The 16,913-nt window shown below is 34.8% G+C and overlaps 1 protein-coding gene and 1 long non-coding RNA gene across 2 annotated transcripts in view; one reads left to right on the top strand and one right to left on the bottom strand.

The window, feature by feature from the left end:
• Positions 1–16,913, top strand: part of LOC136030179 (protein Mpv17-like) — a 104,869-nt gene that overhangs the window by 61,858 nt on the left and 26,098 nt on the right. The window lies entirely within an intron of this gene.
• On the bottom strand, positions 80–16,413 carry LOC136030171 (uncharacterized). Its single transcript, XR_010618206.1, has 3 exons — positions 16,286–16,413; positions 5,626–5,769; positions 80–535 (listed from the first exon to the last, which is right to left on the bottom strand). It is a non-coding gene; the product is annotated as an uncharacterized LOC136030171 (long non-coding RNA).

Genomic DNA, 16,913 nt, shown 5'->3' with positions numbered 1-16,913 from the left:
GGGTTCCTTAAAAAAATTCCTGACTCTAGGAGGAGTAATTAGTAGATATGATTAGCTTTAAGAATACAAAATACTAGAGTTTTATATAAACAAGATTTTAAATCTTTATTTAAATAAAGAGTAAATAAAATGTCTCGAATTTATTTTATTGATTGTTTGTTGACTCAGGAGACGATTTCTTGGCTGAGAAGCAGAGGCTGTACAAGGAGCATAAGAGCTTGAATGAGCAGCAAACTCGTTTAGCGAGGGATGAGACAAAAGTATAATTTATTAAAAAAGTAAAGGGTTCTATTTCTTTTTAAATATTAAAAAAGGGGAGAAAAAAGGCATAGACAAGAATTTTATGGAGAATGAAACTAACTTAAGGTTGAGAACCCTTGATTTTTATTTAAAATTTACAATTACAAGAAGTCTGGTCTGCTGCAGCGCCTTTTTCTGTGAAAATGAATGCTATCACACAAAAAGACGGCAACAGACGGTACAGACTAAACAGAATTAGGATGATCGAAATTTACTGCTCAGCTCTGATTTGAACCTAGAAAAGAAAAAGGACATTAATCCTTTGGAGATAAAAGACATGTAAAGAAGAGATAAAAATAAATAAACAAAGAGGAGAAGAGGGCTAAAACATAAAACCAGACTTAATATTATTATTAGAAAAAACAGAATTAATATTCGGTCCTCTATGAAGTTTAGGCTTTAAAATACTGAAATGGGTGACTGCTTCCTTCGAACGTGAAAGTTTATTACGAAAGCAAAGTCATATTGACTTTTATATATTGAAGCCAAGTCATATTGCTTCGATAGATAAAAGAAAAGAAAACAAGATCTAAGAGCTCATATGGCACTTGTGACGAGGCCGGAAGAAACAAGAGCTCAAATACTAGCAAAACTCTAAGAATCAATAGATTGATTTAAAAGAAAAATCAGAGGCTTAATGCCGGCAGGGATTTAAAATAACAGCTCTGAGTCACGAGGTCTTACTAAATATCAAAATTAATTAAGATACGATCACCCCCTCGTAAGTTATAAATACCTCATTTTTTTTGCTTTTTCTTCTCCCTTTAGCCACCCATATGGTAGAATCGGGGAAAAACAACTTTATCAAGTCAACTTGTGCAGCTCCCTGACACGTCTACTAATTTTCATCGTCCTAGCACGTCCAGAAGCACCAAACTCGCCAAAGCACTGAACCCCACCCCCTACCTACCCCAAAGAGAGCGGATTCAGTACGGCTAAGTCAAGCACGTATCTAGGACACTTGCTTATTGTACCCACTAAGTTTCATCCCGATTTCTCCACTGTAAGCGTTGTCCAAGATTTCCAATTTCCCCCTGCAACTCCCCCCTCCCCAGTGTCAACAGATCTGGATGGGATTTCAAATAAGAGCTCTGAGACACAAGTCCCTTATAAATATCAAATTTCAATGAGATCCGGTCACCCGCTCTTAAGTTAAAAATACCTCAATTTTTCTATTTTTTTTTTCAAATTAACACCCCCCCCCCCCCAACTCCTCCAAAGAGAACAGATCTATTCTAATTATGTCAATCACGCATCTATAACTTGTGTTTATTCTTCCCATCAATTTCATCCCAATCTTCCGACTCTAAGCGTTTTCCAAGATTTCTATTTTCCCACTCCACCCCCCCCCCCATTTCCCCGGATTCAATTCGAAATGAAAAAGATACCTCAAATTTCGTTTCGGTTTTGAAAAATTCCGGTTTCCCCCTTCCAACTCCCCTCAATGTCGCCAGATCTGGTCTGGAAAATAAGAGCTCTAAAGCACAAGATCCTTCTAAATATCAAATTTCATTAAGATCTGATCACTCGTTCGTAAGTTACAAATACCTCATTTTTTCGAATTTTTCTGAATAACTCCCCTCCCCCCCCCTTCAACTCCACCAAAGAGAGCATATTCGGTCCAGTTATGCTAGTCACGTTTCTTGGACATGTTTTAATTCTTCCCACCAAGTTTCATCCTGATCTCTCTGCTTTAAGTGTTTTCCAAGATTTCCGGTTCCCTCCAACTCCCCCCCAATGAAGCTGGATCCGGTCAGGATCTACTATAAGATATCTGAGTTACAAGGTCCTTCTAAAAATGAAATTTCATTAAAATCTGATCGCTCCTTCGTAAGCTAAAAATACTTCATTTTTTGATTTTTTTTCAGAATTAACCCTCCCCCAACCCCCGAATAGAGCGGATCCGTTCCATTTATGTCAATCATGTATCTAGGACTTCTGCTTATTTTTCCCATTAAGTTTCATCCCGATCCCTCCACTCAAAGCGTTTTCCAAGATTTTAGGCCCCCCCCCCCAACTCCCCACAATGTCGTCGGATCCAGTCCAGTTATGTCAGTCACGTATCTTAGGCTTGTATTACTCTCCCCCTCAATGACGCTGGATCCGGTCAGGATTTAAAATAAGAGCTCTGAGTTACAAGGTCCTTCTAAATACGAAATTTCATTAAGATCTGATCACTCCTTCGTAAGTCAAAAATGCCTCATTTTTTCTAATTATTCAGAACTACCCCCCCCCCAACTTGCCCAAATAGAGCGGATCCGATCCGGTTATGTCAATCGCGTATCTAGGATTTCTGCTTATTTTCCCCACCAATTTTCATCCCGATACCTACGCTCTAAGTGTTTTCCAAGAGTATAGGTCCCCTTACCAATGTCACCGGATCCAGTCGGGGTAAAAAAAAAAAGAGCTCTAAGACACGATATACCTCTAAATATCAAATTTAATTAAGATCCGGGGGTTAGTTGCCCTCCAATCACTTTTGACTATTAAAAGAGCACTCCCCCTTTTAATTTCGGATCGAATGAGCCCTTTTCGAAGTTTCTACGACAACAAATGGCCATCTCAAAATTAAATGAGATACATTTCGGGAAAATACGAGGAGTGGGGATTGTCCACCCTCCGATCACTCTGGATCTTAAAAAGAGCAATAGAACTTCTGATTACCAGTCCAATGGGCCCCCTCCTAAGGTATTACGATCACACTTTCTATCTAACCTTGTGCGCCTACAGGACATAACTTACATCCCTTGCCCTGAGAGATGTGGCGGGTTGTCATCCTCAAAGACATGATTCCAGACCTTTCAATTACGTTGAATAAAATAGATATCTGAAAATTTTTATTGGATGTGTTTTGGGAAATGGTGGGAGGGGGGGTAGTTGCTCACCAATCACTTTCGACTATTTAAAAGGAGATCGCCTCTTTCAATTTCCAATCGAACGAGCTGTTTTCGAAGTTTCTTTGACAACAAATGACCATCTCAAAATTTCTTTCAGTTTCATTTCGGGAAAATACGAGGTATAGGAGGGGGGGGGTTCATCCTCTCATCACTCTGAATCTTAAAAATAGAACATCTTATTTCCAATCAAACAAGACTCCTCTGAAGTTTTTACGACCGACCTTTCTATATGTACCTTATATAACCCCGGGAAATATCTTGACTTGCCCTGAGGTTTGGGGGTTGTCATCCTCAAAGACATAATTTCCAGTCCTTTCAATTACATTGACCAAAATGGCTATTTCAAAATTTTATTGGATGTGTTTGGAGAAATGGTGGGCGATGGAAGGGGGTCAGTTGCCCTCCAATCACTTACAAATATTAAATAGGGCACTAGCCCTTTCAATTTCCAATTGAATGAGCTCTTTTTTAAGTTCTACGACAACTCCTTCGATACGAAGTGCCCTGGTTTAAACAAAGAAATAAATAAATAAAAATACATTGTGCCCACATCGGTCTTTATTTAGGCAGCGCTATTGCACTGCCTAGGATGAGACTCTTCTTTTTCTATCTTCTTCCTACAACTAGAGTAACTGACGCATACATACAAGCAACTGTAAGCGGAGATGACATTAAAAAGATAAGAAATACACGCTCGCTACCGCGGCAGTAAATATAATTGTTATTAAAAATTTTTAAGCATATATTCAAGTTCTGGTTTAATAGTTACAAAGTTTAATAAAACAAGCTTGCAATTTCCTGTGAATTGCTAAATAATTAACAAGCAGTATTAACAGAGACTATGCACATCTTTTGATAAACTCTTCCCGGAGGAGTGTGATATTTTAGTCATTTTAGTGTTTCATATGTTGGACATTCCAGCCAAGTGTATCAGCATACGAGTTTCCCCTTTATCGTTCTTTCTGCATGTGTCTTAATATAACGGAAAGTTCAAATTAATTCAAATTATTTACAGCTTGGGTTATAACGTGCGTTGTAACATCATGACAAGATCGTGTTTTAGGACAACTGCGAAAGAACTGAATATTCTGGCGTGAACAGGGGCATCACACGTCTGTCTACAAAGCTCAAAGATATTCTGAACATGGCCACTCCTCGTACAACCATTGATAAAATTAGCCATCTTGCTGCATGTGCCATCTCCGTAATGAGACTGCAAATGGAGTCCCAGGCAGAAAAGTTCCACGACAATAACACTTGGATTACCAAAGATATAATCCTCCTTATTGAAATGAAACATCACAAAGAATATGTCACATGAAACGTCACATTACAACAAGAATTCCGATTACAGCAGTTGAGAGACCCAACCAACATTTGAAAAAGAGAGTTGAGTGAGAAATAAGAAAGGCAAGAAGTGGAAGGATTGCAAAACTGAGTTCCAGACGAGCTCCGATGTTGCACACCTGTGACGTTATTTCATAAGAAAATTAAATTAATATTTACAAATAAAGAAAAGAAAAGACGATCTAAAGAAAAGCCTTTCTATAATCCAATTGCATCTAAAACCTGAGCAAAGTTTTAAGCCAATAAAAAAACAAAAATTTTTGAGCCATTAAATCCTTTGCAAGTAGCCTCTCTGTTCCTCTATTGTTAAGACTTTTCAAACAAATTAGTAAAAGGTTAGTAGAAAATAACTGGTAAATGTAATTAAAGAAATGAAAATAAAACTCTGATGGTAAAGGCAACATTTTAAAAACAAATTAAATTCACGATTGCCAACAAAACTAACTGTCTAAAAACCCCTTAACAAGTATTGGTTCTGGCCCCAAATCAACTACCACATTAAGGTCTGAGTCATAAGGTCAGAGACCTTATGGCAGATATACTGTCATATGGTCAAAGATCAAAACTGTAAGGGAATTCCTTAAATGAGACAAAGCACCAGGACCAGGTGGTGTCACAGAGATGCTTATAAATACTTTCGCTGCTGATGTTATTGACTCATCTCTCAATGGCGTATCAGCTGCTTGGCCCACTGGTCGAGCCCCATAGATATTACACAATGCAACACTGGTTCCTAATCCTAAAAGAAGGCTCAAGGATGAACTTTGAGGAATACTTCCCTATTAGCCTGATGAGCCACTGAAATAGAACACTGCCTCGGCTGCTCTTTACTTTCACTTTACTATTACATCGTGAAAGCTTTGCATACAAAGACATTGTCTACATTGTTAACTTTCGTTGTTGAACACAATGTTTAGTTCTAATGTATACATTGTTTAGTTTAACGAATTTAAGTGGATTGTTCAGTTGATCCTAAAAAAAAAACAAAAAAAAAACATAGCCTTATTTCACGCCAAAATAATAATCTAATAATCATTATTTAGGTATTGCATGCAAAAAAGTACAAAAGCTAGTATCTTACCTTAATATTATTTGAGTTCGTTAGGAACATGGCAACCCTGTCAATACCCATACCCCAGCCACCAGTTGGGGGGAGGCCATATTCAAAGGCAGTACAGAAATTCTCATCTATAACTTGCGCTTCATCGTCTCCAGCAGCTTTGTCCTAAGAAATATGCATTGGATAATTGGAAAAAAAGAATAGAAGAACAAAGGGCAAAATATGAACAATGAATAAATACATCAAAGTTCCAATTGAATAGAATATTCGATATTTTTAGATTTAAAAGTCGAAATAGCCAGCCCAGAGTCTTTTACTTATATTCGAGCTCAAAGAAAACATTTGGAACTAAATTAATGTCAATCTTTTGTTCGAATGGGAATAGAATACTTCTTACTTTAAAAATGAGCAATATACATTATGAAATACACAGAGGGCTTCAAACAAAGAAGTTCAGGAAAAAAAATTTGACTTTCACAGTCGGATAATCTGATAAAAACTCGACTAAGTAAAAAAAAAAAAAAAAAAAAACCTGATAAAGTGCTTTCTGCCAAAGAAGAAATTAAGTTCAATACTAAGACATTAACCAATAGCTTCTTGTTTAGCTTCAGAGGGATTTTTCGTCAAAACACCTTAAAAGTTAGCTTGCTTCATCCATTTTCATCATTAGAATAACGACAATTCCAATTTTTGTTTCTATTTTTCTTCCAAATTTCAAATAACACACACACACAAAAAAAGGAGAGTCTCAAGTGATATTGAAAAAAAAAAAAAAAAAAAACGGTTGTCAGTAATGTTTGTGAAAACCCCTACTTCTTCTTTAGTTTATTAAAGAATCGATAAAACGTAATCAGTCAAAATGATGATAAAAATAGAAATAAAGGTAATAAAGCTAGTTAATAAATTAGGCCTATATGAAGGAAATAAAAAAAAATAGTATTACAGAAATTTCACGATCAAAAACTCATAAATGTCTATTTAAAGTAGTCGGCTTACCTAAATAGAGAAAAAGCCGAAATTTTTCTCAACATTTGTTATCATTTTTCTGATTTGGCAATATTCCGGACTTTTTGTTGGAAATAAATTTTGTGTTTTTCCCCCTTTTTTTTCTTTTTAGTTTTTTTGGTTTTTACTTTTTTTTAGTTTTTTTAGTTTTTTTTCTTTTTAGTTTTTTGTAGTTTTTACCTTTTTAGTTTTTTTCTATTTTTATTTTTTTAGTTTTGTTTTTCTCCTTTATTTTTCAGTTTTTTCTTTTTTTTATTTTATTTTTTAGTTTTTTAGCTTTTTGGTTTTTTTTTATTAGTTTTTAGTTTTTTTTGTAGTTTTTACCTTTTTTTAGTTTTTTTTTACTTATGTCCTGGTCGTCATTTATATTCCCTGTGTCCCGGTCGTTATTTGTGTCCCGGTGCTTTGTTGATGGTGATTGCTAATCGAACATTCCTTGTGTCCCGGTCGCTTTCTCTTTGAGTGTACCAGTCGTCATTTATATTCCCTATGTCCCGGTCGTCATTTGCATCCCGCTGTCCCGGTCTGTAATTTTGTCAGTCGACAAACATGACGTCAGTCGACACAAAAACATGACGGCACTCGACAGACACACACACACACAGACAACTTATTTATATATATATATATATATATATATATATATATATATATATATATATATATATATATATATATTTGTATATATTTATATATATATATATAATATATATATATATATATATATATATATATATATATATATATATATATATATATATTTATATATATATATATATATATATATATATATATATATATATATATATATATATATATATATATGTATATATATATATATAGATATACATATATATATATATAGATATATAGTTGTATATTATTACTGATATGCATCAAAAAATATCAAAGACCAGAAGTGAGATGCAAACCCCACAAACTTTTACACAAAATGTAAGACACTTTACTGAAAATATTGAACTTTCAAAAGAGAAGTAAAATCGGGAGAAGCTTGACTTGGCATCAAACAGTTCGTGGTAACGATCTGTAGTAAAGAGCTACCCAGCTCAATATTAACCAAAACTCTAAGAAATGGAATTTTTATACCAATAGCTACATCAAACGAATGCATTTTAATGCTGATTTTAAACATATAAGTTTCAACAAGTTTATTCTTACCCATCAAAAGTTATGAGCCTGAGAAAATTTGCATTATTTCAGAAAATAGTGAAAAATACCCCCCAAAAGGCGCTGAATCTTAATAAAAATCACACCATCAGATTCAGCGTATTAGAGAAACCTATTGTAGAAGATCAAGCTCCTATCTAAAAAAATGTGGAATTTTGTATTTTCTTTTTGCCAGAAGGCACATCATGGATGCATGTTTATTTGTTTGTTGTTTTTTTTCCCCAGGGTTGATTGTATCGACCTAATGGTCCTAGAATCTTGCGAGAGGGCTCACTCTAACGGAAATGAAAAGTTCTAGTGCCCTTTTTAAGTGACCAAAAAAATGGAGGGCACCTAGGCCTTCTCCCACGCTAATTATTTTCCCAGAGTCAACAGATCAAAATTCTGAGATAGCTATTTTATTCAGCGTAGTCGAAAAACCTTATAACTATGTATTTGGGGACGACTTACTCCCTCAAAGTCCCTGTGGGAGGGACTACAAGTTACAAACTTTGACCAGCGCTTGCATATAGTAACGGGTATTGGGAAGTGTACAGACGTTTTCAGGGGGTTTCAGGTTTGGGGATAGGGGTTTAGAAGAGGGGGATATTTTGGGGGAACTTTCCATGGAGGAATTTGGAGACAATGTGTATGCACTCAAATTCTACTCAAGTACTCTTAGAAAACCTTTCCTCTGTGGCTCTACTTCACAAGCTGAACGAATCAAAGTTCTTCAAGTGTTTAAGAACAACATAGCAGTAAATACAATTTTCGTCAGTAAAATTGCTGACACTTCTTTTGACCTGCCAGATGCCTATGTCCTTATCCAGATATCCGCCCATGATGGCTCTAGACGTCAGGAGGGACAACGGTTAGGAAGAATCTTGAGACCCAAAAAAGGTGCCATTGCTGAAGATTACAAAGCGTTCTTTTACACCTTAGTATCTGCGAGAACAATGCCTTTGTAAGATAGTGTTGAAGGAAAGATATATCTCTGTGCTGAATTTAATGTGGTGGTATTCAAGGCTGCCTGTAGAAAATAGCATTTCTTGCTATCAGCTTTATCATATACACCAAAATATACTTCTCTCCAAGCATAAAATACTATTCAGATAGTGGAAGCAAAAAACTGAAAAAAATGGCTAAAGTATAGGGATGGAATTGGATAATCATATGGAGTGTAAACGTGTAAACTAGGTCCCTATAATATAATGTGTGATATAGGTCTCTTTATAAATCCTATCTGTGATGACCCACTTTCTCTCAGCTTTGATGATCCAGCAAAGACTATTTGGTTTTTCATAGTTAAAGTGTTGTCAACATTTGGCCATTTCGAAGTTAATCTACCACCTTAATCCACTTAAAAAAAAAAATTCAGTTTTGACTTTCCTTTGTCTGGAAAGTCTAGAATTCTTTAAACATGAATGTCCTACTAAAGATTTTATAAGTTCGTGACACCAAGGAGTTTAAAATGTTTCATTAGCATTTGGGTGGGATAAAAATTCCATACTAATTAGCAAGGGGTTCAGAGAGAATCTTTGAAAAATGTGACTTGTTTGACTGTTTTCTATAAAACAATCCAACTTAACTTATTGATGGGTTTAGGACTTCTATTTGGGCATTTCTAAGCATATATTAATGGATGCTACAACATTTGGTTGAGCCTTGTCATGTTACAAAATAACTTTATCATTTCTATTGGGATTTTTCTTGTAATCCTTGGCTGTAACATATCAATTGCCATCATTAGATCTCCTTCATGATTTTTTCATTCAGATTCAGTAGTTCATAATACATTATGCTATTCTGTTGATGGTGTTGAGAATGAAACATGGCTAGAGTTTATATGCATTGTCTAACATTTTTTATTAAGGTAATGAGTGCAGTTTTTATTACCTAACACAATGCAATACAAAGAAACTTTCTTTTTGACATTAGAGCAGTTGTTTGTTGGGTTGCCACTCCAACAAAACTAATGGTACTACTCAGGGTCTCTTAAAAGTACTATCACAATGTAAAAAGCACTACCCCCCAAAAAATTTGCAAATAAATAACCTAATTATCAGAGTGGATAACAATCCTTTTGATTGAAGTTCAGTATTGGGAGAGAAATAGTCCTGCATCCATAAAGAATAATTTATGAAACAAACCAAAAAATAATAATAAAAACAGCCAGAATAAGTGAGACAATTCACCAATTGAATTGGACAAAATTCTTTGCTTAGCAATAGATTTTGTCTGCCTACAACCTTGATTTTCATTAGATATGTGGACAGGTTGTCTTAAATTAGACAGGGGAAAGATACTGATTGTATCTTTTAACATGAAGTTATTATAAATTGGGCTTATGGAAATATCTACTGTATCTCTACTGTAGCAAAATTTCTATATATATATATATATATATATATATATATATATATATATATATATATATATATATATATATATATATATATATATATATATATATATATATATGTATATATTCTAAATCGCCTCTGCAAAAAGAGCTAAAGGATCATGGTTCAAAAAATGTCGACGTCTAAAAACAGAATCAAAGCTGTCATTTTTATTTTTCAACTTCAGGCTTTATCTATTGAAGTTTTATGTTTATGCAATAGTTCCCCCAGTTGTTGATGGGTCCTACCAGTGTAAAACTTCCCACATGAACATGGGACTGCAGACGCCAGTACCCAGTATATGGTCAGTTTTACCCTTTCCTGGCTGAAAAAAACGTTCAACTTTTTGTTTGGTTTTAAAGAAAAACAAAGATTATGGTTTTTAAATTTTTTCAAGTGTGATGCTGACTTTTGAGATGTATGGTACCATGATTTGATTTTATTTATTATACCCCTTTTTTTGTTTCATGTGTCATGCAAAGTCAGTGTGGTTTTAGAATGTGTTTACATAAAGAATAATTTTCTGTCTAAAATAGCCTATAAAGCTAATGCATACTATTTTAATTTGGATTTGTTGCTAGTCTTGTCTATTGAAATTGTTTGCATATGAACAAATGGTGTTTGATGTCTTTTGTCTACAATTTATATGATACCAATTTTTTATTTCTGACACAAGTCTGACAAGAGTTCACAAAGTGGATTTGAAATCGAATATCTACCCCACCTGGATAAAACATGGAAACATACCCAGCTTTATTACACTTTAAACAGGCATAAGAAAATGATGAGGCACATGATGAGGTGTCCTCAACACCACATCAAACCTATATCTACTGTTATCACATCCTTCCAATGAAAAAACGATTTCCTCCAAGAAATTGGTATTTTAAAGAGAGGAAAAACGCAACACAAAATTCTAACCTGGTGGTGCTGACCTTTGTTTCATAGACTTTCAGCCAGGACATGCAATGGGGGGTTGGGAGCATGCCATCCAGTTCTTTCAGGCACCATCCCCATATTTCTCCAGGCACTTTGAAGTTGTGTAAACTATGGCTGCACCTACAGAGCTACGCCACTGACCCCCGTCCCAAACCCAATAAATAGCAACATTAGGACACCAAACATTGCCCTTACAGACAGCTGACAAAACCCCTTTTTGGTTTCTACTTTTGTATAGATAGGGGGATAGAAGAGAAGGATATGTTTGATAGTTTGTAGCAGTATACCATGTTATAATTAAATCTGTTTGGTTACTCAAAAATATTAGTTGAAGATTTGAATTTAGTTTTGGTGACAACTTTGAAGTAAGCATAAATTTAAATGAAAAGATTATTGTGCCACTGAGGTGACTTGGTTTTCTACCTCTAAATGACTATTGATCACCTGAGAAATATATACAGTAGCCAGGCTATTGGTCATCATCTTGTTTGTCTTTAAAACAAGTAGTACACATACCCACCCACTCTTTGGGGAGTATATTGGACCTTATCCTCACAAATTTTGATGATTTTTACTCCCCCCCCCCTTTTTCTCTTAGGCCTGTTGGCATGTCAGACCACAAAACAATTCTGTGGAAAGCAAGAGAGTCCTTACCAAAGCCTAAAATATCCCACGTCACTGTGCGTCCTTGTATGGAGTTGGCCATCTGTGAATATGGTTGATGGATTGGATGACTTCCCTGAAGTGCACAGTAACAAGCCCTTGGATACTAAGGTATCTTTCCATATCACTAATTGTGGCCCTATCTTTAACTGGGAAAAGTCCAGATTAACTGCTCCCTCTAAATTTTTCAACATGTCAAGACACTATTTTCTATCAAGCCATCTGACCAGGGCCATCATGTTTGGGGGCAGGAAGAGGGGACCCCCCCCCCTAAAAAAAAATTCGGTCACTCAATTAAAAAAGGGTCAGTAGAATCAAGAAACACAGAACCATAATTTTTCTGATGGCAGTAAAATTCTTTGTTTGGTTTAATATAGACCAGAAAAATACTGACATGTCATCTACAGAAAAGGCAAACTTGTTTGTTAAACACAGCAGTTTTAATCACTCCTGCTGTAAGTTTACAGATGGCGCAACAATTCTTCATTTGGTTAAATAATGAGCATTAAAATAGTAACATGATATGCACCAAAATCTGAATCTTGGCTGGTAAGCAAAACAGTTGTACCAACACATTCAGTGATTTTACACACTACATTTAAATGAGCATTATGCTAATTATTGACATTAAAAAAGTCGGTAAAATAACCAGCCAGTAGGTAAAATTCCTTGCTCGCCCCCCACCCCCCAAAACATTTGGGGCAGAATTGACCCTCCTTATATATAAACTTTAATGAATGGATTTAGAATTTTCCTAAATACCGCACTACAATATGGGTTTTGAAAGGAAAAAGAGGCACTGGTTGGCCCATGTTATTGAAGACCATGGGACAAAAACAAAGGACATATTTATTGAAAATAATGCATTGTAGGAAATAGTTTGACAAATTTTTCAGGATATTAACTAGATAATAAAAACACAATTTGATCATAAAGACTCAAATTTATAAAAGAATCCTTTGAAAATGATGTATCTCAAACTGAAAATAATGTAAATTTAGGTGCAAAAAATATTACATAGTTCAGGAAATGAACTAAGAGCTCATATGGCACTTGTAACAAGGTTGAAAGATCCAAGAGCTCATATGGTATGAGCTGTCAAGTTTCTAAGAATATAATAGATTGCTTTAAAAGGAATATCAGAGCCTTAATGCCAGTCAGGATTTAAAATAAGAACTGAGTCACAAGGTTCCTCTAAATATCAAGATTCATTAGGATCCAATCACCCAAATGTAAGTTAAAAATACCTCAATTTTTCTAATTTTCTCTCTCCCTTCAGCCCTCCAGATAGTCAAATCAGAGAAAAAACTTTATCAAGTCAATTTGTGCAGCTCCCTGTGACACACCTACCAATTTTCACTGTCCTAGCACATCCAGAAGCACCAAGCTTGCCAAAGCACCGAACCCCACCCCCTAACTCCTCCAAAGAGGGCAGATCCAGCAAGGTTATGTAAATCATGTATACAACATTTATAAGCAATTTCCAAAATTTCCAGTTTCCCCCTCCAATGTCAACAGATCTGGTTAGGATTTGAAATAAGAGCTCTGAGACAGGAGTTCCTTCTAAATGTCAAACATAATTAAGATCCAGTCACCTGTTTTTAAGTTATAATACTTCAATTTTTCTAATTTTTCCAAATTAACAACCCCCAGCTGCCCTACAGAGAACATATCCATTCAAATTATGTCAGTCATGTATCTATAACTTGTGCTTATTCTTCCCATCAAGTTTCATCCCAATCTTTCCACTCGTAAGCATGTCACTGGATCTGGTTGGGATTTAAAATGATAAGTTCTATAGCACAAGATCCTTCTAAAGACCAAATTGCATTAAGAGTCAATCACCCATTTATAAGGTACAGATACTTGATTTTTGCAAAATAATCATCTTGTAAGCAAATATTGAAGCAACTCTTTTTGGTCTAGTGGGTAAACTTGTCCCCTGGTGATTGTCTAAAATTTAATTCCCCCATTGACTATTGGTTCATTTTTCAAAAGAATATCATAAATTGGGTCAATATTCACAGGGAATTTAAATATTGACCCAATCTATGATATTAAAGTAATTAACTAAGATTCAATTTTACTAATTTTTCCTCAGTTGCTCTTTGATTCTCATTGAAGTAAGTCAAATAGCTGCTTTTCCCTATGTGGATAAGTAGTGACAATCATATTTATTATTATTGGTGGTGGTTTTTATTTATTTTTTTAGATTAGTTTTCTTTTAATTTTCTATCTTGCGCTGAGGATGCCTTGTTTGGATACAGGCAAAATATCTGCATTGTTTTAGCCTTTCCTCTCTACTGGCTGTTGTCTCATTTGAAGTTTTCTTTTTGTAGAGTTTCATCACTCTTTGTTGTTTATTGTCATGTCTGGCCAGTTTGGCTTAAGAACTTTCTTTAATGAAACATATAATGTGACCTAAGAGTGACCTAAATGAAGAGATCTAATCCCCCTTCCCAAAAGTATCTGATTGAAGCTGTAAGATACCTATTGTTTGAAAGAGTTCAAAGAACATATAAAACTCAAAATGACCAGAAATAACAGGTAGCAAAATAGTACTACTGAAGTAATGAGTGATGCCAGAACAATGCATTACTTACTAGTTAAAAATAAACATCTTGGCATAGAAGAAGTGTAAAAGGAGTTGTCATAGAAACTTAACAATCAATGGTAAATAAAATGTACATCAAGACATAAACAAGAATTACAAAGTGTTTCTGGTCACATTCTAGTTTACCTAGGCTACTTTTTACTGCCTTGGGAAGGGGTTAGGTTAGGAAAATGAAACTTTCAGAGATGAGTCTATCAACTAAAGTATGTCCCAGGACCCAGGACCATTTTGAAATACCTACATCTACCCCTTCTCTCTGCAGAGAGCACTGACCTTTAAAATCTTTGTGTTATGAAAGTAAAACATTGTAAAATTTTTACAAACATGGCAAAAACTGGCTTACTATGTATTGAAAACTAGGCTAAATAAAAAGGTATTGTATGTACTTCTATTTTAGCCCAACCAGTTGATTTAATGGTTCTTCTGAAGTTGATATTCATAACCTTGTGTTATTTTTAGGAAAATTGGATGGATTTTAATCAAAATTTGTACACAGCTCTTTTATTTGCAAATATGGTAAAATTCTAGTCAATTGACTTCTTTCAATCTCAGAAAGGGTTTAGGTTAGGAAAATGAAATTTTCAGGTATGAATCTACAGACTAAAGTATGTCCTGGGAAGGTATTTTAAACCAACTACCTCCACTCCTCCCTCTAGAGGACCCTGACCTTTAAAGACGTGTTATAAAAATGAAACCTTGCAAAATAAATCTTCTGCATAATTGAAGTACAACAAATTTTTTTTCTGCTTCATAACTTGGCTTACTTTCATTTTATAAGGTTTTAAAGATATGCTAATATATTTCCTAAATTTGGAAAAAAAAACATTGATATGGCTCAAAATTCTACTCAAATAACAGGAATTGCATTTTCAGAACTAAAGTCAGAGAAAAAGCAACTAGTAACTGAAAATTAAGGTAAAATATTGTTTCATCAAAATTTCAATAGGTATAGGACCTGTCATGTAGGCAAATTTTAGGACCCTCTAGTCTAGAGGGAGAAGGAGTAGAGGTGGGTACTTGAAAATACCTTCCCAGGACAATATTTAGCCTGTAGACCCATCCCTGAAAGTTTCATTTTCCTAACCTAAACGCTTTCCAAGATAGCAAGAAGTCAATTAATTAGAATTTTACTGCAATTACTATCTGACCAAACAATTTTCTTTGTATGCCAATGTTGGCAGAAGTGAAAATCCAGTATTCTCAGCTTTACAACTTAGTTCAACCCCAATCAAGATCAACAAATACACTTCCTAAATTTAGAAAAAAAATGACTTGGCTTAAAATTTCAGTCAAGTAGCCTGTAAATCCTAATTTAGTAACTTCTTGCTATCTCAGAAAGCAATTAGGTTAGGAAAATGAAACTCCTAAATATGAAAATGAAACTTCCTAAATTTAGAAAAAATGACTTGGCTTAAAATTTCAGATATACTTTGACCTGTAGACACATCCCTGAAAGTTTCATTTTCCTAACCTAACCCCTTTCTAAGATAGCAAGAAGTTACTAAACTAGAATTTTACCTAATAGCCTAAAAGGAATTACATTTTCATACCCAAAACTAGAGAATAAAAACTAAAAATTAGTCAGTCACCTAGGCAAATTCCAACAACATAAGAGATTAGAAGACAATTAACATGGTCTATTAGCCTAGCTAGACAATGCTTTCGGAATGTTTTTGGCCCTGGATTTCCTTCTGAAAGATCAATTTTCCTAACCTAACTATTTTCCAAGAAAATGTTTCTGATGCTTCTGTGTCTACGTCTTGGACAATATGATCAAAAACTGTCTGGAAAATGACCATGATAATTAAATAGGCTACAGTATCCAAAAAGGAAGACAGCTCCATCAGAGGGGACAGGTCATTTACCTAATTAGCCAATCAAAAGTACCTACCCAAGTTTACCACAGGAGAGATCTTCAGCTCCCCGTTGAGGGAACTAAAAATATCCTGAACAACTCCTTTCACTAGCCTGCTGAAGATGGCCGGCAGGATATAAAAGGGTTGACAATGAATATAACGTAAGAAATCAGTGTTTCAAACTTTCTGTTCCGTTAATATGTCCCCTAAGCACCCGAAAATTTGTCAATTTCAGCCACATTTTGTCAATATTTTGTTTGTAATTTATCCGAAATATGTCATATTTTGTCTATAATACGTCTACAATGTGTCAATTTTGAAATAATATGACATATTAGGTTCATCTTACAACAACAATTCTTTTATTGATCAGCCGGACTATTTCGCTGCCTTTTATTTCTGGTCGTTTCGAGTTTTCCATGTTCTTTGAACTATTTCAAACGAAAAACTAGTTAAACTAGTTTTTGGAAAAGGAGAAAGGGAAAAGAATAAGTTACATTTAAAGGGAAAGAGATGAAAGAACTTAAAGATTTTATTTTTTTGGGGTGTAAGTTTACAAGTTGAGGGAAGTGGAGTGATGAAGTGCAAATTGCCAGTGGGAGGGGCTAGAAATCTTCCTCGTTGTTACTGAAGAGCCCACTTAGGCATCTAAGAACAGGGATG

Source organism: Artemia franciscana, chromosome 8 (genome assembly GCF_032884065.1).
Source record: "Artemia franciscana chromosome 8, ASM3288406v1, whole genome shotgun sequence".
Lineage (NCBI taxonomy): Eukaryota > Metazoa > Arthropoda > Branchiopoda > Anostraca > Artemiidae > Artemia > Artemia franciscana.
The sequence above is the reverse complement of the archived record's forward strand: the minus strand, read 5'-3'. Positions and strand labels throughout refer to the sequence as shown.